The 20927-nt window shown below is 36.0% G+C and overlaps 9 non-coding genes across 9 annotated transcripts; all 9 read right to left on the bottom strand.

Moving 5' to 3' along the window:
* Positions 1 to 260: 260 nt before the first annotated feature.
* Positions 261 to 343, bottom strand: TRNAL-CAG (transfer RNA leucine (anticodon CAG)). Its single transcript has one exon. It is a non-coding gene; the product is annotated as a tRNA-Leu (tRNA).
* Positions 344 to 2234: 1891 nt separating this feature from the next.
* Positions 2235 to 2317, bottom strand: TRNAL-CAG (transfer RNA leucine (anticodon CAG)). Its single transcript has one exon. It is a non-coding gene; the product is annotated as a tRNA-Leu (tRNA).
* A 1934-nt stretch (positions 2318 to 4251) lies between these two features.
* TRNAL-CAG (transfer RNA leucine (anticodon CAG)) lies at positions 4252 to 4334 on the bottom strand. Its single transcript has one exon. It is a non-coding gene; the product is annotated as a tRNA-Leu (tRNA).
* A 3015-nt stretch (positions 4335 to 7349) lies between these two features.
* On the bottom strand, positions 7350 to 7422 carry TRNAF-GAA (transfer RNA phenylalanine (anticodon GAA)). The gene has a single exon. It is a non-coding gene; the product is annotated as a tRNA-Phe (tRNA).
* Positions 7423 to 8256: 834 nt separating this feature from the next.
* Positions 8257 to 8339, bottom strand: TRNAL-UAG (transfer RNA leucine (anticodon UAG)). Its single transcript has one exon. It is a non-coding gene; the product is annotated as a tRNA-Leu (tRNA).
* A 5059-nt stretch (positions 8340 to 13398) lies between these two features.
* TRNAF-GAA (transfer RNA phenylalanine (anticodon GAA)) lies at positions 13399 to 13471 on the bottom strand. The gene has a single exon. It is a non-coding gene; the product is annotated as a tRNA-Phe (tRNA).
* A 3991-nt stretch (positions 13472 to 17462) lies between these two features.
* On the bottom strand, positions 17463 to 17535 carry TRNAF-GAA (transfer RNA phenylalanine (anticodon GAA)). The gene has a single exon. It is a non-coding gene; the product is annotated as a tRNA-Phe (tRNA).
* An 834-nt stretch (positions 17536 to 18369) lies between these two features.
* On the bottom strand, positions 18370 to 18452 carry TRNAL-UAG (transfer RNA leucine (anticodon UAG)). The gene has a single exon. It is a non-coding gene; the product is annotated as a tRNA-Leu (tRNA).
* A 1902-nt stretch (positions 18453 to 20354) lies between these two features.
* Positions 20355 to 20437, bottom strand: TRNAL-UAG (transfer RNA leucine (anticodon UAG)). The gene has a single exon. It is a non-coding gene; the product is annotated as a tRNA-Leu (tRNA).
* Positions 20438 to 20927: the final 490 nt, after the last annotated feature.

Genomic DNA, 20927 nt, shown 5'->3' with positions numbered 1-20927 from the left:
TACCCTAATAGGGACAGAGAACACAAAGAGGTGAAATAGTCCCTCCTCATTGACTGTCCAAAGGATTTTTCTAGTGCCAAAAGAACAACAGACATATGCACAAAAAATCTGTTTGATGTTCCTAGAGTTCTTTTTTGAGAGGACAAATTCAGATTCACTCCAAAGACTCTCAGGAAATTTTTCAAAACCACATTACTAAGTTTTGTTTGACCTCATCTAATCAATAAATGAAGATAAAGTTTCTTGAAATTAAATGTTGATGTCAGAAGTGGGCTTTGAACCCACGCCTCCAGGGGAGACTGCGACCTGAACGCAGCGCCTTAGACCGCTCGGCCATCCTGACTTCGATATGCAATTAGAACTTAACTCCTTCCATGCTAGTCAGCAGAAATGTTACCATTCCTTGTGATTACAAACTTGTCACACCACCCCAAAAAAGTCAATAAATAACATTTTTTATATGCGTACTTTTCGTCTGCATTAATTTTTAAACCTCCATTTATTTTGTTTGGATATTAGAAATGTTAGATTTCTCACAAATACGGTGATGCACCACATTTCTTCAGAAACTACTGTTTGGCCACACAGCAGGGCTTTGAAAGGAAGAGCCCTATTTGGGTTTTGCAATGCAGATTTTGCAGGAATACCTTGCAGATGAAATTTGCAGAGTACCAAAACAGCAGAAAACCTCCCAAAGTGACCACATTTTAGAAATTATTTTGCACAATGAGTTAATCAACACCTGCAATTACTATTGTCAGCCTATAGGTGTTTTCACTCTGAACCATCCAGCATTGCAAGTATGCCAGTTTAGTGCCCAGCTTTTGCTTGCAGAGACAAGCAACCCATACATTTTTAAGTGGGCTCTACTCACTGGAGCAATGTCAAATATGTAGATGCTTTGTCTCACCATTAAAGTAGAATCCTCCTATATTTCAAATTAAAGATGACGGACCTGTGTGGAGCTTGTGTTTTTTGCCTTTTTGACTTTGTCCACAGCATATTTTTTAAGGACATTTGTCTCAGTAATGCCTCAGTGTTTCAAAGTCAAACAAGCTGACTATAATCATTCAGCTAGTGTCTGATAAGTGCTGTCTGTTTCAGCTATCAGGTTACCTTTTAATCCTCTTACAGCTAAGTCAATCTGAAATAAAACAAAATAGAGGAAAAATTACTAAAAAACATTCATGTGTTCAAAAGGAAAAAGTTACCGTTTCTCAAATTTTTAACATTTTGTTTTCTGTAGATAGTTAAGATTTTTAGGCCTTTTGATCATGATCAGTCCATGTGCTTTGTTTAATATCTCCTTAAAATGTAAATAGTGAAGAAAAAGCATTTTGCCGAAACACGGGACCTTTAGATATTCAGTCTAACGCTCTCCCAACTGAGCTATTTCGGCCATAGCTATACATTTTCTGGGGGGTTTGACACTCTGCAAATATCAAGTGTCACACCTGGAGGGATATATTATAATTTTTCATTTGACTGTTTTTTGAAGCATGATTTCTATTTGAAACGCCTTCCATTTTGCTGTACATATTTAATAACATTCATTAACTATTTGTGAATGAGTAGAAAAAGACAGCAATTTTGCCATTGAATTTTTACATTTTCAGTTTGTCTCCATGCACCAGTATAATTCTGACCCTGTGCTTCTAGAATAGGTCATGGTCGCACATAAAACACAATTTGCATGCATAATGTTGCATCAAGTTTTATTTTTTATGAGATGCAAACAATTGGAGCAAAAAAGAGACAAAAATTTAGAGAAAATATTTTATTGATTGTTAAAAGTGAGACCATTTGTCCCAAAATGTGCTGAAACATGTCAGAATGACATGGGCATTTCACATTTTTTAAACTATGATTACCAACTTGTTAAGTTTTTGTTTATTAAGTATCGTTATGGTCTATTGATGTATGAGGTGAAAACTATGAAAGTAGACTTACCAGCAAATCCGTTTCTAGATATATTTCATGACAGCACTGTAGAAGGTTGATTCCCTACCCTAATAGGGACAGAGAACACAAAGAGGTGAAATAGTCCCTCCTCATTGACTGTCCAAAGGATTTTTCTAGTGCCAAAAGAACAACAGACATATGCACAAAAAATCTGTTTGATGTTCCTAGAGTTCTTTTTTGAGAGGACAAATTCAGATTCACTCCAAAGACTCTCAGGAAATTTTTCAAAACCACATTACATGAAGATAAAGTTACTTGAAATTAAATGTTAATGTCAGAAGTGGGATTTGAACCCACGCCTCCAGGGGAGACTGCGACCTGAACGCAGCGCCTTAGACCGCTCGGCCATCCTGACTTCGATATGCAATTAGAACTTAACTCCTTCCATGCTAGTCAGCAGAAATGTTACCATTCCTTGTGATTACAAACTTGTCACACCACCCCAAAAAAGTCAATAAATAACATTTTTTATATGCGTACTTTTCGTCTGCATTAATTTTTAAACCTCCATTTATTTTGTTTGGATATTAGAAATGTTAGATTTCTCACAAATACGGTGATGCACCACATTTCTTCAGAAACTACTGTTTGGCCACACAGCAGGGCTTTGAAAGGAAGAGCCCTATTTGGGTTTTGCAATGCAGATTTTGCAGGAATACCTTGCAGATGAAATTTGCAGAGTACCAAAACAGCAGAAAACCTCCCAAAGTGACCACATTTTAGAAATTATTTTGCACAATGAGTTAATCAACACCTGCAATTACTATTGTCAGCCTATAGGTGTTTTCACTCTGAACCATCCAGCATTGCAAGTATGCCAGTTTAGTGCCCAGCTTTTGCTTGCAGAGACAAGCAACCCATACATTTTTAAGTGGGCTCTACTCACTGGAGCAATGTCAAATATGTAGATGCTTTGTCTCACCATTAAAGTAGAAACCTCCTATATTTCAAATTAAAGATGACGGACCTGTGTGGAGCTTGTGTTTTTTGCCTTTTTGACTTTGTCCACAGCATATTTTTTAAGGACATTTGTCTCAGTAATGCCTCAGTGTTTCAAAGTCAAACAAGCTGACTATAATCATTCAGCTAGTGTCTGATAAGTGCTGTCTGTTTCAGCTATCAGGTTATCTTTTAATCCTCTTACAGCTAAGTCAATCTGAAATAAAACAAAATAGAGGAAAAATTACTAAAAAACATTCATGTGTTCAAAAGGAAAAAGTTACCGTTTCTCAAATTTTTAACATTTTGTTTTCTGTAGATAGTTAAGATTTTTAGGCCTTTTGATCATGATCAGTCCATGTGCTTTGTTTAATATCTCCTTAAAATGTAAACGGTGAAGAAAAAGCATTTTGCCGAAACCCGGGATTGGACCAGGGACCTTTAGATCTTCAGTCTAACGCTCTCCCAACTGAGCTATTTCAGCCATATCTATACATTTTCTGGGGGGTTTGACACTCTGCAAATGTCAAGTGTCACACCTGGAGGGATATATTATAATTTTTCATTTGACTGTTTTTTGAAGCATGATTTCTATTTGAAACGCCTTCCATTTTGCTGTACATATTTAATAACATTCATTAACTATTTGTGAATGAGTAGAAAAAGACAGCAATTTTGCCATTGAATTTTTACATTTTCAGTTTGTCTCCATGCACCAGTATAATTCTGACCCTGTGCTTCTAGAATAGGTCATGGTCACACATAAAACACAATTTGCATGCATAATGTTACATCAAGTTTTATTTTTTATGAGATGCAAACAATTGGAGCAAAAAAGAGACAAAAATTTAGAGAAAATATTTTATTGATTGTTAAAAGTGAGACCATTTGTCCCAAAATGTGCTGAAACATGTCAGAATGACATGGGCATTTCACATTTTTTAAACTATGATTACCTACTTGTTAAGTTTTTGTTTATTAAGTATCGTTATGGTCTATTGATGTATGAGGTGAAAACTATGAAAGTAGACTTACCAGCAAATCCGTTTCTAGATATATTTCATGACAGCACTGTAGAAGGTTGATTCCCTACCCTAATAGGGACAGAGAACACAAAGAGGTGAAATAGTCCCTCCTCATTGACTGTCCAAATGATTTTTCTAGTGCCAAAAGAACAACAGACATATGCACAAAAAATCTGTTTGATGTTCCTAGAGTTCTTTTTTGAGAGGACAAATTCAGATTCACTCCAAAGACTCTCAGGAAATTTTTCAAAACCACATTACTAAGTTTTGTTTGACCTCATCTAATCAATAAATGAAGATAAAGTTTCTTGAAATTAAATGTTGATGTCAGAAGTGGGATTTGAACCCACGCCTCCAGGGGAGACTGCGACCTGAACGCAGCGCCTTAGACCGCTCGGCCATCCTGACTTCGATATGCAATTAGAACTTAACTCCTTCCATGCTAGTCAGCAGAAATGTTACCATTCCTTGTGATTACAAACTTGTCACACCACCCCAAAAAAGTCAATAAATAACATTTTTTATATGCGTACTTTTCGTCTGCATTAATTTTTAAACCTCCATTTATTTTGTTTGGATATTAGAAATGTTAGATTTCTCACAAATACGGTGATGCACCACATTTCTTCAGAAACTACTGTTTGGCCACACAGCAGGGCTTTGAAAGGAAGAGCCCTATTTGGGTTTTGCAATGCAGATTTTGCAGGAATACCTTGCAGATGAAATTTGCAGAGTACCAAAACAGCAGAAAACCTCCCAAAGTGACCACATTTTAGAAATTATTTTGCACAATGAGTTAATCAACACCTGCAATTACTATTGTCAGCCTATAGGTGTTTTCACTCTGAACCATCCAGCATTGCAAGTATGCCAGTTTAGTGCCCAGCTTTTGCTTGCAGAGACAAGCAACCCATACATTTTTAAGTGGGCTCTACTCACTGGAGCAATGTCAAATATGTAGATGCTTTGTCTCACCATTAAAGTAGAAACCTCCTATATTTCAAATTAAAGATGACGGACCTGTGTGGAGCTTGTGTTTTTTGCCTTTTTGACTTTGTCCACAGCATATTTTTTAAGGACATTTGTCTCAGTAATGCCTCAGTGTTTCAAAGTCAAACAAGCTGACTATAATCATTCAGCTAGTGTCTGATAAGTGCTGTCTGTTTCAGCTATCAGGTTATCTTTTAATCCTCTTACAGCTAAGTCAATCTGAAATAAAACAAAATAGAGGAAAAATTACTAAAAAACATTCATGTGTTCAAAAGGAAAAAGTTACCGTTTCTCAAATTTTTAACATTTTGTTTTCTGTAGATAGTTAAGATTTTTAGGCCTTTTGATCATGATCAGTCCATGTGCTTTGTTTAATATCTCCTTAAAATGTAAACGGTGAAGAAAAAGCATTTTGCCGAAACCCGGGACCTTTAGATCTTCAGTCTAACGCTCTCCCAACTGAGCTATTTCAGCCATATCTATACATTTTCTGGGGGGTTTGACACTCTGCAAATGTCAAGTGTCACACCTGGAGGGATATATTATAATTTTTCATTTGACTGTTTTTTGAAGCATGATTTCTATTTGAAACGCCTTCCATTTTGCTGTACATATTTAATAACATTCATTAACTATTTGTGAATGAGTAGAAAAAGACAGCAATTTTGCCATTGAATTTTTACATTTTCAGTTTGTCTCCATGCACCAGTATAATTCTGACCCTGTGCTTCTAGAATAGGTCATGGTCACACATAAAACACAATTTGCATGCATAATGTTACATCAAGTTTTATTTTTTATGAGATGCAAACAATTGGAGCAAAAAAGAGACAAAAATTTAGAGAAAATATTTTATTGATTGTTAAAAGTGAGACCATTTGTCCCAAAATGTGCTGAAACATGTCAGAATGACATGGGCATTTCACATTTTTTAAACTATGATTACCTACTTGTTAAGTTTTTGTTTATTAAGTATCGTTATGGTCTATTGATGTATGAGGTGAAAACTATGAAAGTAGACTTACCAGCAAATCCGTTTCTAGATATATTTCATGACAGCACTGTAGAAGGTTGATTCCCTACCCTAATAGGGACAGAGAACACAAAGAGGTGAAATAGTCCCTCCTCATTGACTGTCCAAAGGATTTTTCTAGTGCCAAAAGAACAACAGACATATGCACAAAAAATCTGTTTGATGTTCCTAGAGTTCTTTTTTGAGAGGACAAATTCAGATTCACTCCAAAGACTCTCAGGAAATTTTTCAAAACCACATTACTAAGTTTTGTTTGACCTCATCTAATCAATAAATGAAGATAAAGTTTCTTGAAATTAAATATTGATGTCAGAAGTGGGATTTGAACCCACGCCTCCAGGGGAGACTGTGACCTGAACGCAGCGCCTTAGACCGCTCGGTATTAGACCGCTCGCCTTAGACCGCTTCGATATGCAATTGGAACTTAACTCCTTCCATGCTAGTCAGCAGAAATGTTACCATTCCTTGTGATTAAAAACTTGTCACACCACCCCAAAAAAGTCAATAAATAACATTTTTTATATGCGTACTTTTCGTCTGCATTAATTTTTAAACCTCCATTTATTTTGTTTGGATATTAGAAATGTTAGATTTCTCACAAATGCGGTGATGCACCACATTTCTTCAGAAACTACTGTTTGGCCACACAGCAGGGCTTTGAAAGGAAGAGCCCTATTTGGGTTTTGCAATGCAGATTTTGCAGGAATACCTTGCAGATGAAATTTGCAGAGTACCAAAACAGCAGAAAACCTCCCAAAGTGACCACATTTTAGAAATTATTTTGCACAATGAGTTAATCAACACCTGCAATTACTATTGTCAGCCTATAGGTGTTTTCACTCTGAACCATCCAGCATTGCAAGTATGCCAGTTTAGTGCCCAGCTTTTGCTTGCAGAGACAAGCAACCCATACATTTTTAAGTGGGCTCTACTCACTGGAGCAATGTCAAATATGTAGATGCTTTGTCTCACCATTAAAGTAGAAACCTCCTATATTTCAAATTAAAGATGACGGACCTGTGTGGAGCTTGTGTTTTTTGCCTTTTTGACTTTGTCCACAGCATATTTTTTAAGGACATTTGTCTCAGTAATGCCTCAGTGTTTCAAAGTCAAACAAGCTGACTATAATCATTCAGCTAGTGTCTGATAAGTGCTGTCTGTTTCAGCTATCAGGTTACCTTTTAATCCTCTTACAGCTAAGTCAATCTGAAATAAAACAAAATAGAGGAAAAATTACTAAAAAACATTCATGTGTTCAAAAGGAAAAAGTTACCGTTTCTCAAATTTTTAACATTTTGTTTTCTGTAGATAGTTAAGATTTTTAGGCCTTTTGATCATGATCAGTCCATGTGCTTTGTTTAATATCTCCTTAAAATGTAAACGGTGAAGAAAAAGCATTTTGCCGAAACCCGGGATTGGACCAGGGACCTTTAGATCTTCAGTCTAACGCTCTCCCAACTGAGCTATTTCGGCCATATCTATACATTTTCTGGGGGGTTTGACACTCTGCAAATGTCAAGTGTCACACCTGGAGGGATATATTATAATTTTTCATTTGACTGTTTTTTGAAGCATGATTTCTATTTGAAACGCCTTCCATTTTGCTGTACATATTTAATAACATTCATTAACTATTTGTGAATGAGTAGAAAAAGACAGCAATTTTGCCATTGAATTTTTACATTTTCAGTTTGTCTCCATGCACCAGTATAATTCTGACCCTGTGCTTCTAGAATAGGTCATGGTCGCACATAAAACACAATTTGCATGCATAATGTTACATCAAGTTTTATTTTTTATGAGATGCAAACAATTGGAGCAAAAAAGAGACAAAAATTTAGAGAAAATATTTTATTGATTGTTAAAAGTGAGACCATTTGTCCCAAAATGTGCTGAAACATGTCAGAATGACATGGGCATTTCACATTTTTTAAACTATGATTACCTACTTGTTAAGTTTTTGTTTATTAAATATCGTTATGGTCTATTGATGTATGAGGTGAAAACTATGAAAGTAGACTTACCAGCAAATCCGTTTCTAGATATATTTCATGACAGCACTGTAGAAGGTTGATTCCCTACCCTAATAGGGACAGAGAACACAAAGAGGTGAAATAGTCCCTCCTCATTGACTGTCCAAAGGATTTTTCTAGTGCCAAAAGAACAACAGACATATGCACAAAAATCTGTTTGATGTTCCTAGAGTTCTTTTTTGAGAGGACAAATTCAGATTCACTCCAAAGACTCTCAGGAAATTTTTCAAAACCACATTACATGAAGATAAAGTTTCTTGAAATTAAATGTTGATGTCAGAAGTGGGATTTGAACCCACGCCTCCAGGTGAAACTGCAACCTAAGCGCAGCGCCTTAGACCACTCTGCCATCTTGACTTCGATATGCAATTGGAACTTAACTCCTTCCATGCTAGTCAGCAGAAATGTTACCATTCCTTGTGATTAAAAACTTGTCACACCACCCCAAAAAAGTCAATAAATAACATTTTTTATATGCGTACTTTTCGTCTGCATTAATTTTTAAACCTCCATTTATTTTGTTTGGATATTAGAAATGTTAGATTTCTCACAAATGCGGTGATGCACCACATTTCTTCAGAAACTACTGTTTGACCACACAGCAGGGCTTTGAAAGGAAGAGCCCTATTTGGGTTTTGCAATGCAGATTTTGCAGGAATACCTTGCAGATGAAATTTGCAGAGTACCAAAACAGCAGAAAACCTCCCAAAGTGACCACATTTTAGAAATTATTTTGCACAATGAGTTAATCAACACCTGCAATTACTATTGTCAGCCTATAGGTGTTTTCACTCTGAACCATCCAGCATTGCAAGTATGCCAGTTTAGTGCCCAGCTTTTGCTTGCAGAGACAAGCAACCCATACATTTTTAAGTGGGCTCTACTCACTGGAGCAATGTCAAATATGTAGATGCTTTGTCTCACCATTAAAGTAGAAACCTCCTATATTTCAAATTAAAGATGACGGACCTGTGTGGAGCTTGTGTTTTTTGCCTTTTTGACTTTGTCCACAGCATATTTTTTAAGGACATTTGTCTCAGTAATGCCTCAGTGTTTCAAAGTCAAACAAGCTGACTATAATCATTCAGCTAGTGTCTGATAAGTGCTGTCTGTTTCAGCTATCAGGTTACCTTTTAATCCTCTTACAGCTAAGTCAATCTGAAATAAAACAAAATAGAGGAAAAATTACTAAAAAACATTCATGTGTTCAAAAGGAAAAAGTTACCGTTTCTCAAATTTTTAACATTTTGTTTTCTGTAGATAGTTAAGATTTTTAGGCCTTTTGATCATGATCAGTCCATGTGCTTTGTTTAATATCTCCTTAAAATGTAAACGGTGAAGAAAAAGCATTTTGCCGAAACCCGGGATTGGACCAGGGACCTTTAGATCTTCAGTCTAACGCTCTCCCAACTGAGATATTTCGGCCATATCTATACATTTTCTGGGGGGTTTGACACTCTGCAAATGTCAAGTGTCACACCTGGAGGGATATATTATAATTTTTCATTTGACTGTTTTTTGAAGCATGATTTCTATTTGAAACGCCTTCCATTTTGCTGTACATATTTAATAACATTCATTAACTATTTGTGAATGAGTAGAAAAAGACAGCAATTTTGCCATTGAATTTTTACATTTTCAGTTTGTCTCCATGCACCAGTATAATTCTGACCCTGTGCTTCTAGAATAGGTCATGGTCGCACATAAAACACAATTTGCATGCATAATGTTACATCAAGTTTTATTTTTTATGAGACGCAAACAATTGGAGCAAAAAAGAGACAAAAATTTAGAGAAAATATTTTATTGATTGTTAATGTTAAAAGTGAGACCATTTGTCCCAAAATGTGCTGAAACATGTCAGAATGACATGGGCATTTCACATTTTTTAAACTATGATTACCTACTTGTTAAGTTTTTGTTTATTAAGTATCGTTATGGTCTATTGATGTATGAGGTGAAAACTATGAAAGTAGACTTACCAGCAAATCCGTTTCTAGATATATTTCATGACAGCACTGTAGAAGGTTGATTCCCTACCCTAATAGGGACAGAGAACACAAAGAGGTGAAATAGTCCCTCCTCATTGACTGTCCAAAGGATTTTTCTAGTGCCAAAAGAACAACAGACATATGCACAAAAAATCTGTTTGATGTTCCTAGAGTTCTTTTTTGAGAGGACAAATTAAGATTCACTCCAAAGACTCTCAGGAAATTTTTCAAAACCACATTACTAAGTTTTGTTTGACCTCATCTAATCAATAAATGAAGATAAAGTTTCTTGAAATTAAATATTGATGTCAGAAGTGGGATTTGAACCCACGCCTCCAGGGGAGACTGCAACATGAACGCAGCGCCTTAGACCGCTCGGTATTAGACCGCTCGCCTTAGACCGCTTCGATATGCAATTGGAACTTAACTCCTTCCATGCTAGTCAGCAGAAATGTTACCATTCCTTGTGATTAAAAACTTGTCACACCACCCCAAAAAAGTCAATAAATAACATTTTTTATATGCGTACTTTTCGTCTGCATTAATTTTTAAACCTCCATTTATTTTGTTTGGATATTAGAAATGTTAGATTTCTCACAAATGCGGTGATGCACCACATTTCTTCAGAAACTACTGTTTGGCCACACAGCAGGGCTTTGAAAGGAAGAGCCCTATTTGGGTTTTGCAATGCAGATTTTGCAGGAATACCTTGCAGATGAAATTTGCAGAGTACCAAAACAGCAGAAAACCTCCCAAAGTGACCACATTTTAGAAATTATTTTGCACAATGAGTTAATCAACACCTGCAATTACTATTGTCAGCCTATAGGTGTTTTCACTCTGAACCATCCAGCATTGCAAGTATGCCAGTTTAGTTCCCAGCTTTTGCTTGCAGAGACAAGCAACCCATACATTTTTAAGTGGGCTCTACTCACTGGAGCAATGTCAAATATGTAGATGCTTTGTCTCACCATTAAAGTAGAAACCTCCTATATTTCAAATTAAAGATGACGGACCTGTGTGGAGCTTGTGTTTTTTGCCTTTTTGACTTTGTCCACAGCATATTTTTTAAGGACATTTGTCTCAGTAATGCCTCAGTGTTTCAAAGTCAAACAAGCTGACTATAATCATTCAGCTAGTGTCTGATAAGTGCTGTCTGTTTCAGCTATCAGGTTACCTTTTAATCCTCTTACAGCTAAGTCAATCTGAAATAAAACAAAATAGAGGAAAAATTACTAAAAAACATTCATGTGTTCAAAAGGAAAAAGTTACCGTTTCTCAAATTTTTAACATTTTGTTTTCTGTAGATAGTTAAGATTTTTAGGCCTTTTGATCATGATCAGTCCATGTGCTTTGTTTAATATCTCCTTAAAATGTAAATGGTGAAGAAAAAGCATTTTGCCGAAACCCGGGACCTTTAGATCTTCAGTCTAACGCTCTCCCAACTGAGATATTTCGGCCATATCTATACATTTTCTGGGGGGTTTGACACTCTGCAAATGTCAAGTGTCACACCTGGAGGGATATATTATAATTTTTCATTTGACTGTTTTTTGAAGCATGATTTCTATTTGAAACGCCTTCCATTTTGCTGTACATATTTAATAACATTCATTAACTATTTGTGAATGAGTAGAAAAAGACAGCAATTTTGCCATTGAATTTTTACATTTTCAGTTTGTCTCCATGCACCAGTATAATTCTGACCCTGTGCTTCTAGAATAGGTCATGGTCGCACATAAAACACAATTTGCATGCATAATGTTACATCAAGTTTTATTTTTTATGAGATGCAAACAATTGGAGCAAAAAAGAGACAAAAATTTAGAGAAAATATTTTATTGATTGTTAATGTTAAAAGTGAGACCATTTGTCCCAAAATGTGCTGAAACATGTCAGAATGACATGGGCATTTCACATTTTTTAAACTATGATTACCTACTTGTTAAGTTTTTGTTTATTAAGTATCGTTATGGTCTATTGATGTATGAGGTGAAAACTATGAAAGTAGACTTACCAGCAAATCCGTTTCTAGATATATTTCATGACAGCACTGTAGAAGGTTGATTCCCTACCCTAATAGGGACAGAGAACACAAAGAGGTGAAATAGTCCCTCCTCATTGACTGTCCAAAGGATTTTTCTAGTGCCAAAAGAACAACAGACATATGCACAAAAAATCTGTTTGATGTTCCTAGAGTTCTTTTTTGAGAGGACAAATTCAGATTCACTCCAAAGACTCTCAGGAAATTTTTCAAAACCACATTACTAAGTTTTGTTTGACCTCATCTAATCAATAAATGAAGATAAAGTTTCTTGAAATTAAATATTGATGTCAGAAGTGGGATTTGAACCCACGCCTCCAGGGGAGACTGCGACCTGAACGCAGCGCCTTAGACCGCTCGGTATTAGACCGCTCGCCTTAGACCGCTTCGATATGCAATTGGAACTTAACTCCTTCCATGCTAGTCAGCAGAAATGTTACCATTCCTTGTGATTAAAAACTTGTCACACCACCCCAAAAAAGTCAATAAATAACATTTTTTATATGCGTACTTTTCGTCTGCATTAATTTTTAAACCTCCATTTATTTTGTTTGGATATTAGAAATGTTAGATTTCTCACAAATGCGGTGATGCACCACATTTCTTCAGAAACTACTGTTTGGCCACACAGCAGGGCTTTGAAAGGAAGAGCCCTATTTGGGTTTTGCAATGCAGATTTTGCAGGAATACCTTGCAGATGAAATTTGCAGAGTACCAAAACAGCAGAAAACCTCCCAAAGTGACCACATTTTAGAAATTATTTTGCACAATGAGTTAATCAACACCTGCAATTACTATTGTCAGCCTATAGGTGTTTTCACTCTGAACCATCCAGCATTGCAAGTATGCCAGTTTAGTGCCCAGCTTTTGCTTGCAGAGACAAGCAACCCATACATTTTTAAGTGGGCTCTACTCACTGGAGCAATGTCAAATATGTAGATGCTTTGTCTCACCATTAAAGTAGAAACCTCCTATATTTCAAATTAAAGATGACGGACCTGTGTGGAGCTTGTGTTTTTTGCCTTTTTGACTTTGTCCACAGCATATTTTTTAAGGACATTTGTCTCAGTAATGCCTCAGTGTTTCAAAGTCAAACAAGCTGACTATAATCATTCAGCTAGTGTCTGATAAGTGCTGTCTGTTTCAGCTATCAGGTTACCTTTTAATCCTCTTACAGCTAAGTCAATCTGAAATAAAACAAAATAGAGGAAAAATTACTAAAAAACATTCATGTGTTCAAAAGGAAAAAGTTACCGTTTCTCAAATTTTTAACATTTTGTTTTCTGTAGATAGTTAAGATTTTTAGGCCTTTTGATCATGATCAGTCCATGTGCTTTGTTTAATATCTCCTTAAAATGTAAACGGTGAAGAAAAAGCATTTTGCCGAAACCCGGGATTGGACCAGGGACCTTTAGATCTTCAGTCTAACGCTCTCCCAACTGAGCTATTTCGGCCATATCTATACATTTTCTGGGGGGTTTGACACTCTGCAAATGTCAAGTGTCACACCTGGAGGGATATATTATAATTTTTCATTTGACTGTTTTTTGAAGCATGATTTCTATTTGAAACGCCTTCCATTTTGCTGTACATATTTAATAACATTCATTAACTATTTGTGAATGAGTAGAAAAAGACAGCAATTTTGCCATTGAATTTTTACATTTTCAGTTTGTCTCCATGCACCAGTATAATTCTGACCCTGTGCTTCTAGAATAGGTCATGGTCGCACATAAAACACAATTTGCATGCATAATGTTACATCAAGTTTTATTTTTTATGAGACGCAAACAATTGGAGCAAAAAAGAGACAAAAATTTAGAGAAAATATTTTATTGATTGTTAATGTTAAAAGTGAGACCATTTGTCCCAAAATGTGCTGAAACATGTCAGAATGACATGGGCATTTCACATTTTTTAAACTATGATTACCTACTTGTTAAGTTTTTGTTTATTAAGTATCGTTATGGTCTATTGATGTATGAGGTGAAAACTATGAAAGTAGACTTACCAGCAAATCCGTTTCTAGATATATTTCATGACAGCACTGTAGAAGGTTGATTCCCTACCCTAATAGGGACAGAGAACACAAAGAGGTGAAATAGTCCCTCCTCATTGACTGTCCAAAGGATTTTTCTAGTGCCAAAAGAACAACAGACATATGCACAAAAAATCTGTTTGATGTTCCTAGAGTTCTTTTTTGAGAGGACAAATTAAGATTCACTCCAAAGACTCTCAGGAAATTTTTCAAAACCACATTACTAAGTTTTGTTTGACCTCATCTAATCAATAAATGAAGATAAAGTTTCTTGAAATTAAATATTGATGTCAGAAGTGGGATTTGAACCCACGCCTCCAGGGGAGACTGCGACATGAACGCAGCGCCTTAGACCGCTCGGTATTAGACCGCTCGCCTTAGACCGCTTCGATATGCAATTGGAACTTAACTCCTTCCATGCTAGTCAGCAGAAATGTTACCATTCCTTGTGATTAAAAACTTGTCACACCACCCCAAAAAAGTCAATAAATAACATTTTTTATATGCGTACTTTTCGTCTGCATTAATTTTTAAACCTCCATTTATTTTGTTTGGATATTAGAAATGTTAGATTTCTCACAAATGCGGTGATGCACCACATTTCTTCAGAAACTACTGTTTGGCCACACAGCAGGGCTTTGAAAGGAAGAGCCCTATTTGGGTTTTGCAATGCAGATTTTGCAGGAATACCTTGCAGATGAAATTTGCAGAGTACCAAAACAGCAGAAAACCTCCCAAAGTGACCACATTTTAGAAATTATTTTGCACAATGAGTTAATCAACACCTGCAATTACTATTGTCAGCCTATAGGTGTTTTCACTCTGAACCATCCAGCATTGCAAGTATGCCAGTTTAGTGCCCAGCTTTTGCTTGCAGAGACAAGCAACCCATACATTTTTAAGTGGGCTCTACTCACTGGAGCAATGTCAAATATGTAGATGCTTTGTCTCACCATTAAAGTAGAAACCTCCTATATTTCAAATTAAAGATGACGGACCTGTGTGGAGCTTGTGTTTTTTGCCTTTTTGACTTTGTCCACAGCATATTTTTTAAGGACATTTGTCTCAGTAATGCCTCAGTGTTTCAAAGTCAAACAAGCTGACTATAATCATTCAGCTAGTGTCTGATAAGTGCTGTCTGTTTCAGCTATCAGGTTACCTTTTAATCCTCTTACAGCTAAGTCAATCTGAAATAAAACAAAATAGAGGAAAAATTACTAAAAAACATTCATGTGTTCAAAAGGAAAAAGTTACCGTTTCTCAAATTTTTAACATTTTGTTTTCTGTAGATAGTTAAGATTTTTAGGCCTTTTGATCATGATCAGTCCATGTGCTTTGTTTAATATCTCCTTAAAATGTAAATGGTGAAGAAAAAGCATTTTGCCGAAACCCGGGACCTTTAGATCTTCAGTCTAACGCTCTCCCAACTGAGATATTTCGGCCATATCTATACATTTTCTGGGGGGTTTGACACTCTGCAAATGTCAAGTGTCACACCTGGAGGGATATATTATAATTTTTCATTTGACTGTTTTTTGAAGCATGATTTCTATTTGAAACGCCTTCCATTTTGCTGTACATATTTAATAACATTCATTAACTATTTGTGAATGAGTAGAAAAAGACAGCAATTTTGCCATTGAATTTTTACATTTTCAGTTTGTCTCCATGCACCAGTATAATTCTGACCCTGTGCTTCTAGAATAGGTCATGGTCGCACATAAAACACAATTTGCATGCATAATGTTACATCAAGTTTTATTTTTTATGAGATGCAAACAATTGGAGCAAAAAAGAGACAAAAATTTAGAGAAAATATTTTATTGATTGTTAATGTTAAAAGTGAGACCATTTGTCCCAAAATGTGCTGAAACATGTCAGAATGACATGGGCATTTCACATTTTTTAAACTATGATTACCTACTTGTTAAGTTTTTGTTTATTAAGTATCGTTATGGTCTATTGATGTATGAGGTGAAAACTATGAAAGTAGACTTACCAGCAAATCCGTTTCTAGATATATTTCATGACAGCACTGTAGAAGGTTGATTCCCTACCCTAATAGGGACAGAGAACACAAAGAGGTGAAATAGTCCCTCCTCATTGACTGTCCAAAGGATTTTTCTAGTGCCAAAAGAACAACAGACATATGCACAAAAAATCTGTTTGATGTTCCTAGAGTTCTTTTTTGAGAGGACAAATTCAGATTCACTCCAAAGACTCTCAGGAAATTTTTCAAAACCACATTACTAAGTTTTGTTTGACCTCATCTAATCAATAAATGAAGATAAAGTTTCTTGAAATTAAATATTGATGTCAGAAGTGGGATTTGAACCCACACCTCCAGGGGAGACTGCGACCTGAACGCAGCGCCTTAGACCGCTCGGTATTAGACCGCTCGCCTTAGACCGCTTCGATATGCAATTGGAACTTAACTCCTTCCATGCTAGTCAGCAGAAATGTTACCATTCCTTGTGATTAAAAACTTGTCACACCACCCCAAAAAAGTCAATAAATAACATTTTTTATATGCGTACTTTTCGTCTGCATTAATTTTTAAACCTCCATTTATTTTGTTTGGATATTAGAAATGTTAGATTTCTCACAAATGCGGTGATGCACCACATTTCTTCAGAAACTACTGTTTGGCCACACAGCAGGGCTTTGAAAGGAAGAGCCCTATTTGGGTTTTGCAATGCAGATTTTGCAGGAATACCTTGCAGATGAAATTTGCAGAGTACCAAAACAGCAGAAAACCTCCCAAAGTGACCACATTTTAGAATTTATTTTGCACAATGAGTTAATCAACACCTGCAATTACTATTGTCAGCCTATAGGTGTTTTCACTCTGAACCATCCAGCATTGCAAGTATGCCAGTTTAGTGCCCAGCTTTTGCTTGCAGAGACAAGCAACCCATACATTTTTAAGTGGGCTCTACTCACTGGAGCAATGTCAAATATGTAGATGCTTTGTCTCACCATTAAAGTAGAAACCTCCTATATTTCAAATTAAAGATGACGGACCTGTGTGGAGCTTGTGTTTTTTGCCTTTTTGACTTTGTCCACAGCATATTTTTTAAGGACATTTGTCTCAGTAATGCCTCAGTGTTTCAAAGTCAAACAAGCTGACTATAATCATTCAGCTAGTGTCTGATAAGTGCTGTCTGTTTCAGCTATCAGGTTACCTTTTAATCCTCTTACAGCTAAGTCAATCTGAAATAAAACAAAATAGAGGAAAAATTACTAAAAAACATTCATGTGTTCAAAAGGAAAAAGTTACCGTTTCTCAAATTTTTAACATTTTGTTTTCTGTAGATAGTTAAGATTTTTAGGCCTTTTGATCATGATCAGTCCATGTGCTTTGTTTAATATCTCCTTAAAATGTAAACGGTGAAGAAAAAGCATTTTGCCGAAACCCGGGATTGGACCAGGGACCTTTAGATCTTCAGTCTAACGCTCTCCCAACTGAGCTATTTCGGCCATATCTATACATTTTCTGGGGGGTTTGACACTCTGCAAATGTCAAGTGTCACACCTGGAGGGATATATTATAATTTTTCATTTGACTGTTTTTTGAAGCATGATTTCTATTTGAAACGCCTTCCATTTTGCTGTACATATTTAATAACATTCATTAACTATTTGTGAATGAGTAGAAAAAGACAGCAATTTTGCCATTGAATTTTTACATTTTCAGTTTGTCTCCATGCACCAGTATAATTCTGACCCTGTGCTTCTAGAATAGGTCATGGTCGCACATAAAACACAATTTGCATGCATAATGTTACATCAAGTTTTATTTTTTATGAGATGCAAACAATTGGAGCAAAAAAGAGACAAAAATTTAGAGAAAATATTTTATTGATTGTTAAAAGTGAGACCATTTGTCCCAAAATGTGCTGAAACATGTCAGAATGACATGGGCATTTCACATTTTTTAAACTATGATTACCTACTTGTTAAGTTTTTGTTTATTAAATATCGTTATGGTCTATTGATGTATGAGGTGAAAACTATGAAAGTAGACTTACCAGCAAATCCGTTTCTAGATATATTTCATGACAGCACTGTAGAAGGTTGATTCCCTACCCTAATAGGGACAGAGAACACAAAGAGGTGAAATAGTCCCTCCTCATTGACTGTCCAAAGGATTTTTCTAGTGCCAAAAGAACAACAGACATATGCACAAAAATCTGTTTGATGTTCCTAGAGTTCTTTTTTGAGAGGACAAATTCAGATTCACTCCAAAGACTCTCAGGAAATTTTTCAAAACCACATTACATGAAGATAAAGTTTCTTGAAATTAAATGTTGATGTCAGAAGTGGGATTTGAACCCACGCCTCCAGGGGAAACTGCAACCTAAGCGCAGCGCCTTAGACCACTCTGCCATCTTGACTTCGATATGCAATTGGAACTTAACTCCTTCCATGCTAGTCAGCAGAAATGTTACCATTCCTTGTGATTAAAAACTTGTCACACCACCCCAAAAAAGTCAATAAATAACATTTTTTATATGCGTACTTTTCGTCTGCATTAATTTTTAAACCTCCATTTATTTTGTTTGGATATTAGAAATGTTAGATTTCTCACAAATGCGGTGATGCACCACATTTCTTCAGAAACTACTGTTTGGCCACACAGCAGGGCTTTGAAAGGAAGAGCCCTATTTGGGTTTTGCAATGCAGATTTTGCAGGAATACCTTGCAGATGAAATTTGCAGAGTACCAAAACAGCAGAAAACCTCCCAAAGTGACCACATTTTAGAAATTATTTTGCACAATGAGTTAATCAACACCTGCAATTACTATTGTCAGCCTATAGGTGTTTTCACTCTGAACCATCCAGCATTGCAAGTATGCCAGTTTAGTGCCCAGCTTTTGCTTGCAGAGACAAGCAACCCATACATTTTTAAGTGGGCTCTACTCACTGGAGCAATGTCAAATATGTAGATGCTTTGTCTCACCATTAAAGTAGAAACCTCCTATATTTCAAATTAAAGATGACGGACCTGTGTGGAGCTTGTGTTTTTTGCCTTTTTGACTTTGTCCACAGCATATTTTTTAAGGACATTTGTCTCAGTAATGCCTCAGTGTTTCAAAGTCAAACAAGCTGACTATAATCATTCAGCTAGTGTCTGATAAGTGCTGTCTGTTTCAGCTATCAGGTTACCTTTTAATCCTCTTACAGCTAAGTCAATCTGAAATAAAACAAAATAGAGGAAAAATTACTAAAAAACATTCATGTGTTCAAAAGGAAAAAGTTACCGTTTCTCAAATTTTTAACATTTTGTTTTCTGTAGATAGTTAAGATTTTTAGGCCTTTTGATCATGATCAGTCCATGTGCTTTGTTTAATATCTCCTTAAAATGTAAACGGTGAAGAAAAAGCATTTTGCCGAAACCCGGGATTGGACTAGGGACCTTTAGATCTTCAGTCTAACGCTCTCCCAACTGAGCTATTTCGGCCATATCTATACATTTTCTGGGCGGTTTGACACTCTGCAAATGTCAAGTGTCACACCTGGAGGGATATATTATAATTTTTCATTTGACTGTTTTTTGAAGCATGATTTCTATTTGAAACGCCTTCCATTTTGCTGTACATATTTAATAACATTCATTAACTATTTGTGAATGAGTAGAAAAAGACAGCAATTTTGCCATTGAATTTTTACATTTTCAGTTTGTCTCCATGCACCAGTATAATTCTGACCCTGTGCTTCTAGAATAGGTCATGGTCGCACATAAAACACAATTTGCATGCATAATGTTACATCAAGTTTTATTTTTTATGAGATGCAAACAATTGGAGCAAAAAAGAGACAAAAATTTAGAGAAAATATTTTATTGATTGTTAAAAGTGAGACCATTTGTCCCAAAATGTGCTGAAACATGTCAGAATGACATGGGCATTTCACATTTTTTAAACTATGATTACCTACTTGTTAAGTTTTTGTTTATTAAATATCGTTATGGTCTATTGATGTATGAGGTGAAAACTATGAAAGTAGACTTACCAGCAAATCCGTTTCTAGATATATTTCATGACAGCACTGTAGAAGGTTGATTCCCTACCCTAATAGGGACAGAGAACACAAAGAGGTGAAATAGTCCCTCCTCATTGACTGTCCAAAGGATTTTTCTAGTGCCAAAAGAACAACAGACATATGCACAAAAATCTGTTTGATGTTCCTAGAGTTCTTTTTTGAGAGGACAAATTCAGATTCACTCCAAAGACTCTCAGGAAATTTTTCAAAACCACATTACATGAAGATAAAGTTTCTTGAAATTAAATGTTGATGTCAGAAGTGGGATTTGAACCCACGCCTCCAGGGGAAACTGCAACCTAAGCGCAGCGCCTTAGACCACTCTGCCATCTTGACTTCGATATGCAATTGGAACTTAACTCCTTCCATGCTAGTCAGCAGAAATGTTACCATTCCTTGTGATTAAAAACTTGTCACACCACCCCAAAAAAGTCAATAAATAACATTTTTTATATGCGTACTTTTCGTCTGCATTAATTTTTAAACCTCCATTTATTTTGTTTGGATATTAGAAATGTTAGATTTCTCACAAATGCGGTGATGCACCACATTTCTTCAGAAACTACTGTTTGGCCACACAGCAGGGCTTTGAAAGGAAGAGCCCTATTTGGGTTTTGCAATGCAGATTTTGCAGGAATACCTTGCAGATGAAATTTGCAGAGTACCAAAACAGCAGAAAACCTCCCAAAGTGACCACATTTTAGAAATTATTTTGCACAATGAGTTAATCAACACCTGCAATTACTATTGTCAGCCTATAGGTGTTTTCACTCTGAACCATCCAGCATTGCAAGTATGCCATTTTAGTGCCCAGCTTTTGCTTGCA

Source organism: Dendrobates tinctorius, unplaced genomic scaffold (genome assembly GCF_039654945.1).
Source record: "Dendrobates tinctorius isolate UK_male_01 unplaced genomic scaffold, ASM3965494v1 ptg000300l, whole genome shotgun sequence".
In the NCBI taxonomy this organism is placed as follows: Eukaryota; Metazoa; Chordata; class Amphibia; order Anura; family Dendrobatidae; genus Dendrobates; species Dendrobates tinctorius.
Note: the sequence above shows the minus strand (reverse complement) of the source record. Positions and strands in the feature narration are given on the sequence as shown.